We start from the raw sequence: 17,154 nt of genomic DNA on the forward strand, positions 1-17,154 counted from the left end.
TGAAGAGGAAGAACCTCTTTTTTTGTAGATGGAATATTGCAAGGGATGTTCTAAGGCTGGTTTCACTAAAGCGGAGATACCTGGTCATTATAGAACTGAGTGAAGTAACTAAGAGCTTTTGAAGAGCTCCAGGTGGTAAAATTTATTGCTAATTTTAGGTAGATTTCTATGTAAGGGAGTATTCCCTCCCTTAACTATGGTTGTTAGAAGTCGGTGGCTCTTCCTAATCCTGTTCTGGCAGCAGACATCTGGGAAGGGGCTGAGGACGTAAATGTTGAAGTTACTACATCTGGAGTATAAATGAAGCTTAAAGTAGTCCATTCTGACAGACTTGATAACACATCAAAAACTGAAAGAACAGGTATGTGAACTGCAGCTCTGGCAGAAAATACTTTAAGGATGCCAATAATTTAGGAGTGTAACTGTAATTAGAGACTAAATGTAGTATCAGTATTTTAGAGGGAACAAAATTAAATGAGGCAACTACAGGCTCATGCACCTGTAGTAAGCAGAGCTCTGTTTTTCCCCTCTCCTACAAAGTATGTTACAGACAAAGGTAAATGGACAGTAGGCTGAAATTGGTAAGCAAAAGTTGATCATGCCAAAATAAGCTGACGACTATCTGATCATCTGTATTTTAGATGAAGGAAATGCAGGAGACCCAATTCATACGGATTTTGTGGAATTAGCTGATGTGGAGCCACAAAGGAAATCTCTAGATTATTACAACAAGGGTAAGACCATGGCTACAGAGGAGACTTTGTAAAGAACTGTTGAACTGGGGGTCAATACTGTTAAGTGTTTGATGACCTCTGAAAGACTTTGTCAAGAGCTGATCTTGGTATTGTATTTAAACTTTGTCAGTGGTGTTGGCAGAAAAAGTTGGACTATTCATGTGATTTGTGGGTAATTAATTTGCAAGAGTTGGCGGTACACTCTAGGTTTGGAATGTGATAAAGGAAAAGTGGATGATTGCTGTGCCTGACTAAGTGGGATAAACTTTAACAGTGAAAAATGCACCATTGATCAGTTACAGATTACTGATGAAAACTGTTGCTATAAACTAGGAATATCCTTTCCTCAGGTGGAAAGCACAGAAGAGATCCGGGATATAGGCAAATCAGTCATCATTGTTGGATTGACTATGGGGGGGCAGGGGGGAAGGAAATCCTAGGATGCTAAGGAAGACATTGCCAGTGCTTGGGAAGCATGACTGGCACTGTGTGAATCTTGGGCTGAGCTGGTCTGCAATACTAGGCACAGTTAAGGCATTCAGAGAAGAGTAACAAAAATGATCAGGGAAAGGGGTGTGTGTGTGTGTATCCTCCCAGGGAGCATAAAGCTCTGGTTTACCCTGTGGTAATCCCTTGGGAAAGAGTCTTCCATAAAAGTCTTAGAGCGATAAATGCCATGGGAAGGAAACATTAAGTTACAAAACCCTGCTGCTACAAAATGAAGAACTACGTGCTGGCTGTTATAGCTAGCTTGGAAATAGGAGAGCTTTTACTGACTGCCAAACAATTTTCAATAGTAGTGAGAGCAGTGGGGAAAGAAGTCAGTTTTGAAAGAGTACCTGAACAGCGTGGAAAACGGATACATGATCTGGTTGCTCTGATAGCAGAGGCTGCATTTACTAACCAAATGATCTCTTCTGCATGTTTGACAGTGATTGGGCTCACTGTTTATTACTAATCTCCCCCTGCTTGCGGAGTGGGAGTGGCTTCTTTCAGGAGGATTTGTAGAAAAGATGAACTAGGGCTGATCTCACTTTTTTTCCCTTGTCAGTCTCCCTTAAAATCAGCCAAACCTCCAAATTAATCTTTTTAACATCCCCTTCACACATCTACCTTTAAGCTGTTTGTGCTTTTTTTTCTTTAACTGAGCAATGTGTGTATGTCCTTGCTGATCTGAATTTTTCCAGATCTCTTATGCGTTGCTTTTCTGCAAGTGCTACAGTTTGTCAGTGTCTGCAAGGAACAACGCTATTTTGTACACTGCAGTGTTAGGAAAGAACATGTTGCTTGCTCATTGAGCACCCAAGGAGCCAAGGAAATCCCTGTGTAAGTCCACCTCAGTTAACTTAGGCTGGGACTGAAATTTGCTGATCTTATGTTGACAGGAACAGTTTGTGTGTCCTCAGTTTCTCTGGCTTAACCTTGGGGATAGAAAGAGGAAGTGAATGCTGAGAATACAGCTATGTTAGCAGTAAGCGTGAATCCCTCTTCCCAGAGGTGGGACACCTCTGCAGGGAGTTGTCAGACACCGTGACATGGATTTCCCTGGGCATTCCCCGTTTCCACCCATATCCAGGAGCAAAGTGCGCTGGGGAAGAAATAGGTGTTTCCTTTCTCATCTTCTGGAAATAGCCAAAGATATATATCCTGTTGTTACTCTTTTCAGAGAGCCTAGAAATGTTATTTCCTACAGGGAATAATCCTGTGATTGTTCCCTGTCATGTGCAAACACACTTTTGTTTTTCCCTTGTCCTCTCTGGCTGCTAAGGGCAGGCAAGCAGAGGTTGTTCTGAGACTTCTAACTTTCATGAAAATTATTCTCAGGTGCTTTTGTTCTGTCATTCCTTGAGGTATTTGTTTCCCTTCAGTCTCTTTTGAAGTTTAGCTATCAGTAAAAGTTCATAGAGTTTGTATTTTTTTTTTCCAGCTACTACAAGTGATTGAATGACTTGCAAGTAGCTTTGGGGAGCTCCAGATGGATTCATGCTGGATATGTTTGAAGACTGGGGAATGTGGTTTGCATTACCTGTAACAAAAATGATCTGTTATCATTCACACACTTCCCTAAGAGACTAGTTGAGGGAAAATGCTGAAAAACGACAACCATCGAGCTATGCTTGTAGGGGGGTCTGACATTATTCCCTAATTCATTCGGGCAATGGACAAAGACTTAAAGTGCTTTCTTTGCAATACTAAAAATTGTAAAACCAGTACAAAATGTTGACCTTTCCCCATTAGAGAGAGGAATAGTCCCTAACTGCCCTAGTCCCTAGCTGTTATAACTGAGGACTCTTGCCAAATCTTTATAGCTTAGATGTAAATGGAATATAACCTCTCTAGCAGCAGCAGCTGAGGAGCCGTTGAAACCACGGACACTGAAATGCCAAAGCCACACAAGGGTGACATTTGAGCTTGCGGTTCCCCATAGCTCAGTTTAGCCAGAACTGCGCTTCATTCCCATCACCTTCTTTCACAGGATAAAATATTGTTCCCTTATGGCAGAGGGGGATGCTGGAGGGGTCCTCAGATCTTGTGGGATATTTCTCAGTGGGACATTGATTTGGTAATTCTCAGGGTTTGGAAATGTCACTTGGGCTGTCACTGACCTTCCCCTAACCCCCCAGAAAGGGATGTGGAATTATTTTTGGGAGGGATGGGTTTATTAGAAATGACAAACATGAAGTGACACTGAAGGAAAAGAAGAAAGCATGAGGTTTTGGCTTACTGGAAAAGACCAAAAGACATGAGCAAACCCACAAATACCTTAAAGACAAACTTTGGAAAAACATAGAGCTCCATTCCTCCCTAACTGTTAAAAGATGCCTCTCCTAATCCAGAGGGAGAATTGACTGTGTGTGATGGCAGTACTGCCAAGCTTGCTCTTCCTTCCTGAAGGTGAAATAACAGAGGGACTCAGCACTGTAAATCTGCTCCTAAAGAAAGCTGCGGGCAAAGAGGCAGTATCTGGGGAAAGAAGGGAGCCGCTGTGGTATCTAACTGCTTATCTGAGTCCCCAGGATGAATGAGGCTTTGAGAACTGAGATCCATATTCAGTTATATATTCATTGTATGTATTTACTCAATTGTATTCAATGTTTCTAGTGTGCATGTTTTGGGGAATCAGAAGAAAAACTTTCCCAAGATCCAGTTTCTCTTCAGCCTTATGCCAGATTGTAACTTTGAGGGGAGACAGAATAAAGCTGTAGCAATTCTCAGGCCTGTTTGTACAGTTGATGTAGCTTTTCTCTCTTTGCTGAAGCCAGATTAGAAAAAGTGAGTGGGGGGATGGGGTGTTAAATATTTACAAAGACTAAGAAAACTTTTCTGCCTAGTTTTCCTCCTGATTTCAGTTGTATCCACTTGCTAATTTGTTTTTTACCGTGCAGTTGTACAGTTTTTCTTGTTTGAGTTGCAGACTTTTAGTGTTAAAAAGGGTAATGGATACAGAAAACAATATTGTCTCATTATTTGAAAAATATGTTGTTTTTTCTACAAGAAAAATAAAGTCAGCACTGCAAAAAACTAACAGTAACATCTACAAATATCCTGAGCTGACAGACTAAACAGAGCATTCTTGTGACTGAGTAATAAGTCTGGAGGTCTCTGCTCAAGGCGGGCTCTGAGTGGAGCATCAGCAGCGTCACCATTAAAGAATGAGGTATGCGATGCATAAGAGGACTGAATGATTTTTTCCACACTGAACCTGGTTCATTGTCTTGTGAAATTAAGGTTAAGACAAAAGGAAAAAATTGAGATATTAGTCACAGTGAAGCTTTGAATAAGGAAGAAACGAGAACTATCCTAGCTCACTCCAGGTCAGGGAGTATTTTAATAATAGCGTACTTGAAATGGCTTGTTCTGACTAAGTAGGTTTAGGCACAAAACTGTATATTGTTTTATTTGGAAGCCAAAGAGCAAATTTCTACTAAAATGAAAATATTGCCGTATGCAGCACTCAGACAAGAGCTTTCGCATGTGCAGCATGTCTATATTAGCTGTCTGCTGATGTGTTTGGATGAAGGCATCACTGAATAGACTGGCACATGCTGCAGTCTTGCTCAGGCTATGATTGATGACTGCATTCAGGCCTCAGCATGCACCAAACTTGCAGCATGGTGCTATGGACTTGGTGATACTACATGACATGATACAATATCCAGTCATCAGGATATAGCATCTCTTTACTGGAAGACTAACAAATGAGAAACTCCACTAGCGTGCTAGCACTTTTCTTCTCCCTGTGTCTGAAGTTACTTGCATTAAACCAGTCAAAATGATAAAGTGCAGCTGCTAATGGCTGATTTGAAAAGAATTTTGTCCTCTCATTTCACATCAAAATGGAGAGTTCAGTTAAATCAGCTCTATCTAACTCATGCCAAGTTCCCTCATAGCTGATGGAAGAAGATGCAGAAGGTAGATGAGTCTCACTGTGATGTTCTGCCACCCTTGAAAAGAGCCCATTTCTTGAAGGTCTTAGCCCATAACTGGGACCCTGGGCTACCTGGGTTCCCAGGAGTTAGGCCTGAGTAAGTGGGAAGAGAGCAATGCTGGAAAGCTTCCTTTGTAGTGTAAGCATTGATGTTAGGATGTTCCTGAACATTACAGGTTGGAGAGAAGAGTTATGAAAAATCTTGATTGATTTCAGATGGCTAAATGCCCAGTACTGTAACCAAAGCTGAAATTTTACTGACAAACATAACTGAAAAGTCTTGGGTACTCTACAAGGTGTTGCTATAAGCACGTCATTCAACACAAATGGAAACCACAGCAACAGCATAGTTATGAAAAACCAGAGATACCTCCTAATGTTGTGGCAGAAGTCAGTCTGACCTTCGGTTCTACAGTTAACCCCTCTTCTGTCTGATCAGAAGATTTAGGTATTGAAAGGGCCTGTTTGGACATTCAGTGCTACCAGCTAAAAATGACTTGGGCGCATAAAGTGAAACTGCATTTAAATTCTGTCAAACACCCTAGTACATCCTGCTGCTTAATCTTGAAGGAAGGTGAACTGCAGAAATGCCGGAACCTTTTATTTTGCCAAGCACACTGGAAATCCACTAATGCCTCAGTGGGATGGGAATGTGCAACTCAGCCTGAAGCTCAATTGAGATCCTGAATTTGGGCATTCCTTTTTCCATTTCCATGCTTAAGGAGCTTGGCTTGGAAATAGATATCAAATAAAATGTGAGGGATGATGGCTGCTTTCATTAACAACATAGGCAGTGTCATTCTGTTCTTTTGTCTTAAACAAAAAATCCTAGGGTTGAAAGAGCACTCGGATTCAAATTACTTCTTCCAAGAGGCTTCTCACCTTTAAGTGTGCTATAGGACATTCCTGGCCTAGAGGATTCTCTCCTGTCTCCCTGTTCAGCATCTATTGCTGTGCAGGAAAAAAATTCAGGAAACAGAGAGAAAAGGAGGCAGATGGGTATTGTAGTGACTGCTGCTTGCCTCTCTTCTCTGAAATTCTTTAGCAAAATTAGAGAACAAGAAACAGAATTATAGTTTTGCTCCCAAAGGGTGTTTTGTCTTTTGCCATAAAGTTTATATTCCTTCCTATGCATGCTTTTTGATTTCCTTTCTCCAAAGAATTTTGTATTTGTTCTCTGCACAACAATGCTGCTTTAGCACTGGAAGTTGAGACTGTCCCTCCCAAGAGAAAAGAGTCTGTATGCATTTGAATCTCCTCAAGCTAAGGAGGGCCTGTCATTTGCTATACTGTTTCCTTTGGGCCGGAACATGGTCTGCCTTATTTGGACTTCTTTGAAAGAAAATGTGCCCAGTGTCCTGGGAGAGTCCTTGGCTGTCATCTTGACTGGAGAGATTCCCTCTCTGCGCCAGAGGTTCTCCAAAGACTTGGAGTTAAGATCTTGCCTCAATATTTTCTGTCCTGTTACTCTAGACTGATATATGATGAGCATTCTGAATTTTGGTGACCCTTTAAGGAGACTAAAGGGTTCTCCACAGAAAGAAAATTCTGTGTTGCGGTGGGGGAACATTAGTGCATAGCTCAGCTCTATTCTGCCAGGGCTGTCTGCAAACATGTTAAAAAGAGCGTCCTAAAGAGCTTAGAAACCTGGCATATGACAGAGGGAAACAAGTAGAGGCAAGGAGGATATGGTAAGTGTTGCATGTGTTCTTACCTTATGCATTTCAGCCTTATGCAGATCTTCATTTGTAGTTTTCCTGGCATTACTGATTGATTTTGTAGGTAGAAATTGCTGCAGCACATGGGTGCAGTTGCATCTCTATTTGCCTCTGTAACAAAATAATTATTTGCCTTACCCAAATAGAAAAGCCTAAAATTGCCACTGGACAGGGAACATTAGGGTAGTACTGTAGTTCAAGGACACAACATCCATCCTAATAGTTACTATTTTCAGAGGAGCACAAAAGCAAATTTAAAAAAAAAACAAACCTGAAACTAAGGTAGTTTTTAAGCCATGAGAGCCTTACTGAGAGTTTGCTGAAGTTCGTCAATTATTGTTTGATTTCGCGTTATTTTTTTTCTAATTGTTTTCTACAAAAGAACTGATGAGGTCACCACAACATAAGGTGATTTAAAAACTCACTAAGTCAACTAGTGTCTTTTATTGAGTTGTATTGATGGGATTTCGATTATGATGAATATTGCTTTTTAACATTGAGGAGTCCTAGCCATGGATCAAGATCTCTTTGTGCAAGCCACAAAAGCACTCCTTTTGAGGGGAATGTATCAGTTCCCTTATAAGCAGGACACAATTAATTCAGAATATTTTAGGTTACTAGTAATAAACGCAAATTAATTTTCTGCAAACTCTAAGTCAGGTAAATGGGGTAATCTAATTCTTGATTTAGCTTCCTGTTGGTTTAGTTTTCAAAGATTTAGGAGACTTAGTGGGAGGAAAGGCATTTCCACCTGCAGTATCTGATTTTATTTAATAGAGCTGTTATTTGGCCTCTTAATCTGAAGTGTTACAAAGTGGTTCATTGTGAAAAAGCAGTATAATTCCAGGGGACCTGGAGGGACTAGTGAAAAGGGACTATTTTTGTAAAAGGTCATTCTGAACTTTTGACTCTGAAACCTAGGCTTGCTCTTGACCTTGGGATTTCTGGTCCCTGAACTGATGGTGATTGAGAATATTGAAAACAGCTACGTAAAACTACTAGCTTAATAAGAAAACTGATAGATTTGCAAGTAGGTGAAAATTTGATCCAGTGTACAGTTTACTCTTTCTGCAAGCCAGCATTCCTATTCATGGTATAAATGACTGAAGTTTTCCAACTGGGAAAACAGTGAATTTGTTCAGGCTTATATATGGCTTTTCATGGAGAAATTTTATCCTTCTTATATCAAAAGCAGCTTTTTATACAGAAACATGGTTTTCCCACTGTTTTTCTAGTCATAAGAATTTCTGTGCAGGAACAGTGGTATGGCCTTGTGGGAACAGTATACCAGCTAAAGCAATTCAAGTCATTATTCTCTAAACAGTATTTTCTCCCTGTGCATGCCACACACACACCCCCCCACACAGAGAGGCACTTAAAATCTGCTAGGTTAGCAGGAAATCAGTAAGACAATTGAGGCAAAACTACATGAAAAGAATGCCTAAATGGATAACTTACTCTTTCATTGTTTCCTTGATTACAGGCAATTAAAAATCTCCTCCCAACATGGATACAAGGTATGTAACAGGGTGAAAAGCCCAAGGCACTTTCTTAGAAAGTTTTGAATGCAAGATGTTACCGTTGTCTTTTGCATTCAGAGTGCTTTCTGCAGCACAGACAGAGTCACCAAATAATAAATAATGAACGTGTCTAACACTTACAGACTCCACGGAATTGAAAGAAGGTTAAATTTTAGCTTTCTCATCTTTTCGCTCAATATGTGAACAAGAATTGTTTCTTATTTAGGGTGACTGAGTGTAAATGGACTTACATATGAAACAGTAAATCTAACTTCTTAAGGCTGGACTTTGACTCCTTATGGAGCATTTTATAGTGGAAGGTTCATTGTATCTTCATAGCTTCTGACTGCCAGTTAGGTTGACTGACATAGTCATGAAAGCTTGACCCACACTGCTCCACTCAAACAGAACAGAAGCTCTGTAGGTATTTGGCACTCAGCAGCGAGTTCTAGAATTGACAAATCAGGTGAATTAACTGTTGCGCTTGCTGCTGAATCGATGTGCAGAGCTGTCAGTCTTCAACGTCCCTGCTCTTCAGAGATGAGGGCATAAGACTCTAAAAAGAGATAGTCATTTAACTTGACTATTCAATATGCAAGCATGATTCAGACTGGAAATTTTGACTAAAGGCAACAAGCTAAGACTCGGATCTCAGTGGAGCTAAAATATCAAAACAGTATTGTATTATATGCTGGCTTGAGTAGACTGGTTGGAGCTTGAATCCATAAGGCAGTGTATAAAGATCTATGACATCCTGTTAGTGCTTACATGTATTTTCTCAACAGTACAGCTAATCAGTTAGCAGTGAGCATATGAGTTAGAAGACAAAACCTCTGGTAGAAACATTCATATAGGTGCAGAAGAGTAGAACTGCATTTTTATCATATTTAATGGTAAAGCATCATTGCTGATATTTTACTGCAGATCAGTATAAATGAGAATTTCTATAGTTAGTAAACCTACCAGATTCCAGTGAGTCAGTAGGTTGCTTCAATGTAAAACCAACTAATACCTTGTCATACTGCCATATTGTAATGTGGCACTACTATTTATGTAATTCATAATACATTCCTAAGCATTTATTAAACTTTCAGAAATTGGACCTTCATGTGTAGGCATAGTATTGCTACTAGGAAGCAGTGTGGTTTGCAGGCCTTTTACAGCTTAGAACTGGCCTGGGAATGGTGACTGCAGACTATTTAGTAACAGCTTAGAAAAGAATATTGAAAAGGTAATTTGTCCAGTCCAGAAATATCCTCACCCAGCTCTCCAAAAAGGGCCTACCATTCTTTTAGTTAGCCTAGTGTAAACCAGCATTATTATCATTTCCAATGACTTTTGTGGAAGTGCTGAGCAGCCACCATGGCACCCTACAAACACATGGCAAGAAGCTAGTACCCTACCTAGAGGCACAGGACTGAAACGGGATTCTTGTGTTATTAAATCCAGCTCCTCATTATTGTGGGAAGTTGTGGCCTCTAATCTCATTCATAAATTTATCAGACTTCATCTTCAAACTAATTAGGTTACTTGCTTTACTGGGAAATTGCTTCAAAACCTCACTTTCTTGTGTAGAAGCTGTGCTCTAATTTACAGTCCTAACCAGGTAAACAAACTGATATAACCAGTAAGAATAAGCGCTGACAGCCCTCCAGCAAGTCACTTGTGTTGTATGCTGTTTTTATCTGAGAAAAGCAATTTCCTTAATTTACTTTTTTTTCTTTTTTATAAATGGGTTTATTCTGCTTTTGAGTAGGCTGGGGAAGTATCTTATGTAAGGAAAAATAGCTTAGGTTTTGTCGTCTGATTTGCATAATAATAATGCTGTCTTTTTGTTATTATTTGTTTGTAGAAATATGAGGAATTATTTCAAAACAATCTGAATAATCAGTCGGCTATTGCATCCTGTAGTTAACAAATAGGACAGCTGGCTCAGTTTTTACGCACCCACAACAATTAACTCAGACTGACTATCTTGGATTGCTCTTGCTGTATCTTCCATCAAAATTGCTGGTTGGCAGCAGTGATTCACACATTTGTAGCAACTTTTTTTTATGTCGACTCTATGGACACTAAATTTCCTTGTTGGTTGTACATGAAATGATAATATCTTTGAAATACAACCTTGTAATAATTTTCTTTGCATCCTTCTGTAGGCCTGATTCTGCTGTCCTAATTTGCCTAAATCTTACTCATTTGAACACTCCTCTGCTTCAGGAAGACCACTGGGTGAGGTGCTGATACTAACCTACTGTAGCACAGCATTATCCTTTTCCTTCTTTGGGCAATACAGTGTAAGGCTGTCCTGAAATGAGTGTCAAACTCTCAGGTGGTGTTTTAGCTCTCCTTCCTGGCTGTTGTATGCTTACAACTGGTTCTGCAATATTGAGGAAAAATATTGTCTTAAGGTTATTGTATAATGTCTGTCTAACCTTCAAGACTACAAAATAATTCGGTGGTTCAGTTGTCTATGTGAGAGGAAGTTCTTCCCTTCCTATTTTACAGCTGTGCTACATATAGCAGTGTCTGACTAGTAAATAATGCCATCTTTTCAGAAATTAGCCACATACCCACAGACAACAGAAATGAAAAACAATGTATGTGTAAAATGAGGTGGAGTCAACTGATCTCAGTCTGGTAATAAAAGAATTTAATGACAGCCAGTCTACATTACAAATTCCGTCACTGTTGCGGGCAAGGTCTAGTTTTCTTTTTTTCTTTTCTGAGAAGGCTTTCATCTTCCCATTGTTTGCCACTGAACTATAGCATTTATAAAACAGTTGAAGCAGTATGATTGCTTTTTCACTGTATTGATTGAAGAAGTTAATACTAATAGGAAAAGACTTCAGAGGGGGGAACAACTTTTCATCTGAAGGCTGTGAGGAGTTAGCTTACCAATTCTCACTTCTTTTTTAAAAAAAAAAAAAAAAAAAGATTCACAGTTTGTCTTTATATGCATTACTCTTGATTCTGAAGAGAAATAGATGTACAGATACTTCACTGGGCTACTTAAAAAGCTGTCTTTTTACTTTTCCCTTTGAGAGGAATAGCTTTCTATTAATTTCAGAAGGGCCTTCTGTACAGATATCCTCTTGGTTCTAAACTGAGACTGGTTTCCTGGACAAAAATTTGGTATACTCAAAAGGAAACAGAATGGATTACACATTGGGCTCAAGAAGCCTTTAAATTAGAGCCACCTAACTTCATTTATGCCAGCTCTCTACATCTGAGGCTATTGTCTGGTGACCTGATGGAGTATCCTTGTGTTCAGCCATAAATCCAAACCCTGCCAAGAGGAGGAAAGCAAATGTGAAGGCACTGCAGTTAACTGCTGGGCACGTTACTGAGGCTTCATCTTTCCCACCAATGCTCTTGGTGGCTGCTTGTTTTGCTGAGGTTTCTCCTCATTGCACCACAGAAAATGGTTAGGAGCACTCTATGCCCCACCTGCTGCATCTCTTATGAAGGAGATGAAGACCTAAGCAGTATGTATCCCTCAGCATGGCCAAGAGAAAGCCAATGTGCTCCGTCTTTATGGAAATAAAGTGCAGTGACTGCTGCTGCTGTCGGTGTCAGAGGAGGAATCATACAGGAGGCACGTTGGAGGCATTTGCCATCGGGCTCAGCGGGAGCAGCTCCAGGATCTACTGTGGGCAGTTTGAGCTTATTGCCTTCTTAATATAAAGCTTTTCTTCCCCTTATTTTCCATGCTAATTTTTAATAAATTCTGTAGCAAGGAGGATACAATGCCTTTGACAAAGCAGGAGTAGGAGAATAGGCATAAAGGATGCAAAAACCTAGCTATGGTCTCTGAAATCTCCAAGTGGCGTGCTCAGAATAACTTGCATCTTTTCTAATTTGTGTAACCAAAACCATTAAACTAACATGACCCAATGGGAAAAATTATTACAGATGCATGGCAGGCAAATTATAGAATTAAATGAGCCAATTCATGGGTAATTTTTATTATGAGAATTTTGTTTGGATTATCATCTTTGGGATTTGGGGAATCCTATGAAACTGAATCAAATCATTTGATGTTTAACAGTTCTATGAACTTTTTCACTGTGAAATCTAATTGCCATACTCGCACTTTGAGTTTATTTTCATGTTCATGGTATAAAATTAGTATATCATTGAAAGAATACAAAAAATACATCTATGACAAGTTCCCTGATTCTAGTGGTGGGTTGCTTTTAACATGGTTTTTGGGTTTTTTTTGGTTTGTTTGTTTGTTTTTTGTTTACATTTCAGTTAAAGTATTTTGCAGATGAAAACATTTTATATTTTTGCCCCTGTTCTGAGAGCCAAAGACAGATATATTTTGATACAGCCAAGAATTGTGTTTCGGGGTGTGTGGTGATAATGGATTACAATGGAAATATATCGTAGTCTTTGTGTCCATTTGCTCAGTCTAAGAGTGAAGCTCTAATACACTTGTAATTGGGGCTGGCTTTTGGCTCGCGCAGTCCATGTAGTCAGGTTTGAACGCTTCCCCGTCGTATTTTTCTAGGCCAGATGTCCTGTTTTGAGGAGATGTTGCTGTGCAGGGAGATGGATGGGAACATGGTTGAGGTATTTGTTTGGGAGGGAGGAGCAATCAGAAGTTATTCATAAAGCATGACTCTTGGTCTTGAGATTGGGCAGTTTGACAACTTTACAGAATGGACTTCCAGGGATAGGGAAACAGCTGAATTTGCTGTTACTTAGATCATTTACAGACATGCTTCCAAATCTTAGTTGAGACCAAGCTAAGGCTGGCTTTGTTTCTGAATATTAGGGAAGTTATGTGATCAGTTGTATTAGTTGTGAAGATTTTTATTAATAGAACTTTTTGGAAATTTTTTTTCTTTTGTATTATAACGTGAAGAATCATGCCGCCACAATGTAAAACGCATAGCAGGCTTTTTTTAAATCGCCACATAAAAAGACCAAATGGTTCTGAAGTGAAAAATACAAGTAGGTGCAGGTAGTAAGTACAAAAAAGCATAAATTTTATTGCAACAAGCATGCTGGCAAGCTGTTCCAAAGGAGAACTGCGAATTTACCTTTATCTTGTCATGGAGGTTGTTGTGTCCTAGCGTATTGAAGGTGCAGGAGCTGTAGATGAAGGAGGCAGGGAATTTGGAGGGGGGATGGGAGGGGCGGGGGGGGAGAGTCATGCTCTCTAGCTTTCACCTTGGAGGCTGCGTCTGGCCGCTTTGTGCTCAGCTTTGACTACGGCCTGGTCTGGAGTCGGAGCTCCTGGAACAGATGGTGCCTCTGGTTGGAGGCAGCTGTGCAGAAATAAAGCTGTGTTTTGAGTGTGCTGCTTCCTGAGCCAGCTGAAGAGGGTATTTTCCAGCATGTCCATCTGCTTGTTACCTATTGGAGGCACCTTTCCTCTCAGGTGTGCTGTCATGTGCATCTATATGAAGTTGCCTTCTAATGCAAATCTTTCTGAATAATTGGATAGTCATAAATGTTTTTAATGTTCGTGGGTTTTTTTAACTTGATCACTGTGGCAGGAGAACACTAGGGTGTGATTATATGTGATGTTCTGCTGGCGCAAAAGTGAGCAACAGGGCAGGCAGCTGAGGAGGAGTCTGGAATAGCAATGCGTCTCGCTGGTCCTGCTCAGCCACGGTAACGTCTCTGACTGCTTCTGGAGGCAGGCAGCGAGAGCTACCATGCTGCAGGAGAGTATCTTTTAGCCAGGCTTTACTGCACATGTTACATTTTCTTTCTCCTGAAAAGAGAGATGATGGATTTTTTGTTTTACTGTTGCTGTTAAAGAAACAAAAGCTTTGGAGAAGCATCTGGAAAGCATAAATAGTAACTAAATATTTGGCTCCTGTTGAAAGTCATCCTGAAAGTCAGGAGCTGGATGTCTAACTTGCATTTGTCTTTGAAAATCTCCCCTTTTATTTTGCCAGTGTGCAATAGCATTAGAGCAAAGTCCAGTCAGCCCAGCTCATTTTGAGGTACTTAACATAACAAGAACAAATTTAATGGTGTGAAAACACTGTTAAATTTTACAAGCCTGCTTTGCAATGCAAAACTCATTCATAGAGAAGAAGCTAAATCAACATATCACCATCGTCAGCTGATTACTTAATGTGCTCTAGCTAATACCCTTATGCTGCTGAAAATGTGCATTTCCGTCTCTTTTCTTTCCTCGTTAGGGGGATAAGCTGATAAATTATTTTTCTGCTTGAGTTTTGTTTGATTTTTCACTAAACTTTTTTCTGTGAAACTAAATCTTCGTTGCTTCTCTTCCTCAACAATTTTGGAAAATGGCATTATATCATCTCTCTTCTGCTGAATCTAGAAGTAAATACACTTTTAATCAATTTTTATCACACTCTTCAAACAAAAGTTATTAAAACACTTTTATTAATATTTGAGAGTCCAGAAACCAGAAAGAATGCGTGACTCCTTATCTGTGAAAGGCTTTGAATATGGTGATACAAAACAAGATGGTGGTTAGGTTCCTTGCACAGGATTTGAGATGTGCCTTCAATTCCTTGCTGTCAGAAACCATTACAGATCCTGTAAGATTGCTGGCAAGTCGCTTCTTCTTTCTGACCATCATCTGTAAAAGGACTATTTTCTTAACTCAAACAAGTGTGAAAAGGACAAACACACTGGAACTCTGGTGCAATTCAGAGGTATTTAGATATCAGGGAAAAACGGGCAGTTAAAAATCTAAAACAGAGCCTCAGCTTAGGGGGGCCAACTCAGTGTGATCTTTCTATATACCATTTCTACATAGAGATTGATGTGCTGCCCATTTAAGTCAGTGCGAAACTTGCTATCGATGTCAATATAGCTAGGATTTCCCCGGGGGATTTTTTTAGTTTGATCATAATGTAAATTCACACGAAATTAAATATTTTGTCTCCTTATTAGAGTATCCAGAAGAAAGCTTTTTTTTAGTACGAGTTTCTCAAACAGCTGCATGAAGTTCTGGATTTTTTTTTATGATACAGCAACTGGTAGCTATCCCATCTGGAGCTATGATTTCGTCAACTTTTGCAAGCAAAACATTTCAATCTGGTTCAGAGACTGAGGAGGAAAACCTAGGATGTTACAGTCAGTGTTTTGATTTAGTAAGTAGTGCTATCCCTTCTGTTTTAGCTGTTCAGTGCTAAGTTGTGCTTTCCTCAAAATGAACGGAGTGTTTATTAGATTAAATACCATTAGAGACCTAAATAGTTTCCTGATGGTATGTATTCCTATGCAGTCGCTTGGTTGGCTGTGTGACTGACAGGTACCCTGCCAGGCGATACGGCGAAGTTTGCAGGCTATTCTGGGGAAGAATGAAAGAAATGCCTTACTGACCGAATCCCCAGCTTTAATTATTGCTGCAGACAGGATTTGTCCTGCGAGTCTTGCATCCAGCCATTGACTAGCCCCTGTGTTAAGCTTATAGGATCTCTGGAGATCACAAATGAGAATAGCATGCCTGTAAGGCATCCTATACTATATCTTGGTGACAACAGGGAAGTGTGGTAGTTGTAAATGTGGGCAGATCGCCCAGTGGGAGTGTTTGAGAAATTTTGGTTCTCATCAAAATGGGTAGTGATCTCTTATTGATGCTTAGTGCAGAGAGCTTGCAATTACCTTTTGAAAGTAATACAATAGTTCAGCTACCTCAAACCTGCATTTATTGAAATAGAGATGCATCCACAAATATGAAGCATTCGTATTTGTTTTGTGGAGAAGCAAAGGCAGCAGGAGCTCCCTTTGGGCCTCAGTCAAGATTCATGAGATCTTCATGCTGAGGCCCCATGACAAACGTGTTTCTAAAAATGTGTAAACAATCAGTCTGTCAGATTTTTGGCAGAGCTTTTGCTTGTGTCTCTACAGTGATTCTGACAATCTTAGTACATGGAATTGGTCAGTCAGAGAGGTAATTGAGGCATTAAACTATCATATCCCAAGATACCGCAAATCTCTTGTAGTCACATTCTAATTGGCTAAATTTAATGAAGCAGAAAACAGACTATGGGCATGTCTTTAAAGCTATCCCAGGAAATGGAACTAACAGCAGGAGAGCTGAAGGGGAAGGAAATAAAGAATTTGAAAATAGAAGCTGACAAAGTAATATTAGAAGCCTGGATTTAGCTGATATTTCAGCAAAAGGATGCTTGAGACCTTTAAGTGGTAAAAATTTCATTAGAGGTAGGGGAGAAAGGAGACTTCTGAATGCTGAATTTCTGTAGAGAGGGAGATGCCTTAAGATCTCAGCTGACTTCACACCTTAATAATCTGGTGGCAGTCTAAAGTGTGACAGGGGTGATCAGATTATGAGCTAAATGCCAGTGGATGAAGGCAAGAGGAGTTTTTCCATTGGCTTCATTAAGTCTTCGATTTACCCCTGTCTTATGGCTTCTGAACAATATATTTACACAATATGTTTGGGCTCATGTCATGAAGAATTTGTAGATTATGTTCCTAAGAGTGCTTGGCCTCTAATGTGGAGGCTACACTGGGGTTTGTTATGGTGAGAAAGGAATAAAAGTTTCACATGGAACTTGCACCATTTATCAGGGACAACCTTAAAGGCCATATATACACAAACTCCTTTGTGCCTTACTCTGACCTCAAAACTATGCTGTCATGATGGTGATTCAGACGGCTGTTGACCAAACCTGTTAAATTCTGGCTCCTTAGAGGCATTACAGAAGTAATCATGGTACCCAGGAGAGGCACTCCTGTTTGGCAACCTGAGTATAGAGCTAACTCATCCTCCTGGCAGTGTGGCACAG

Source organism: Apteryx mantelli, chromosome 9 (assembly GCF_036417845.1).
Source record: "Apteryx mantelli isolate bAptMan1 chromosome 9, bAptMan1.hap1, whole genome shotgun sequence".
In the NCBI taxonomy this organism is placed as follows: domain Eukaryota; kingdom Metazoa; phylum Chordata; class Aves; order Apterygiformes; family Apterygidae; genus Apteryx; species Apteryx mantelli.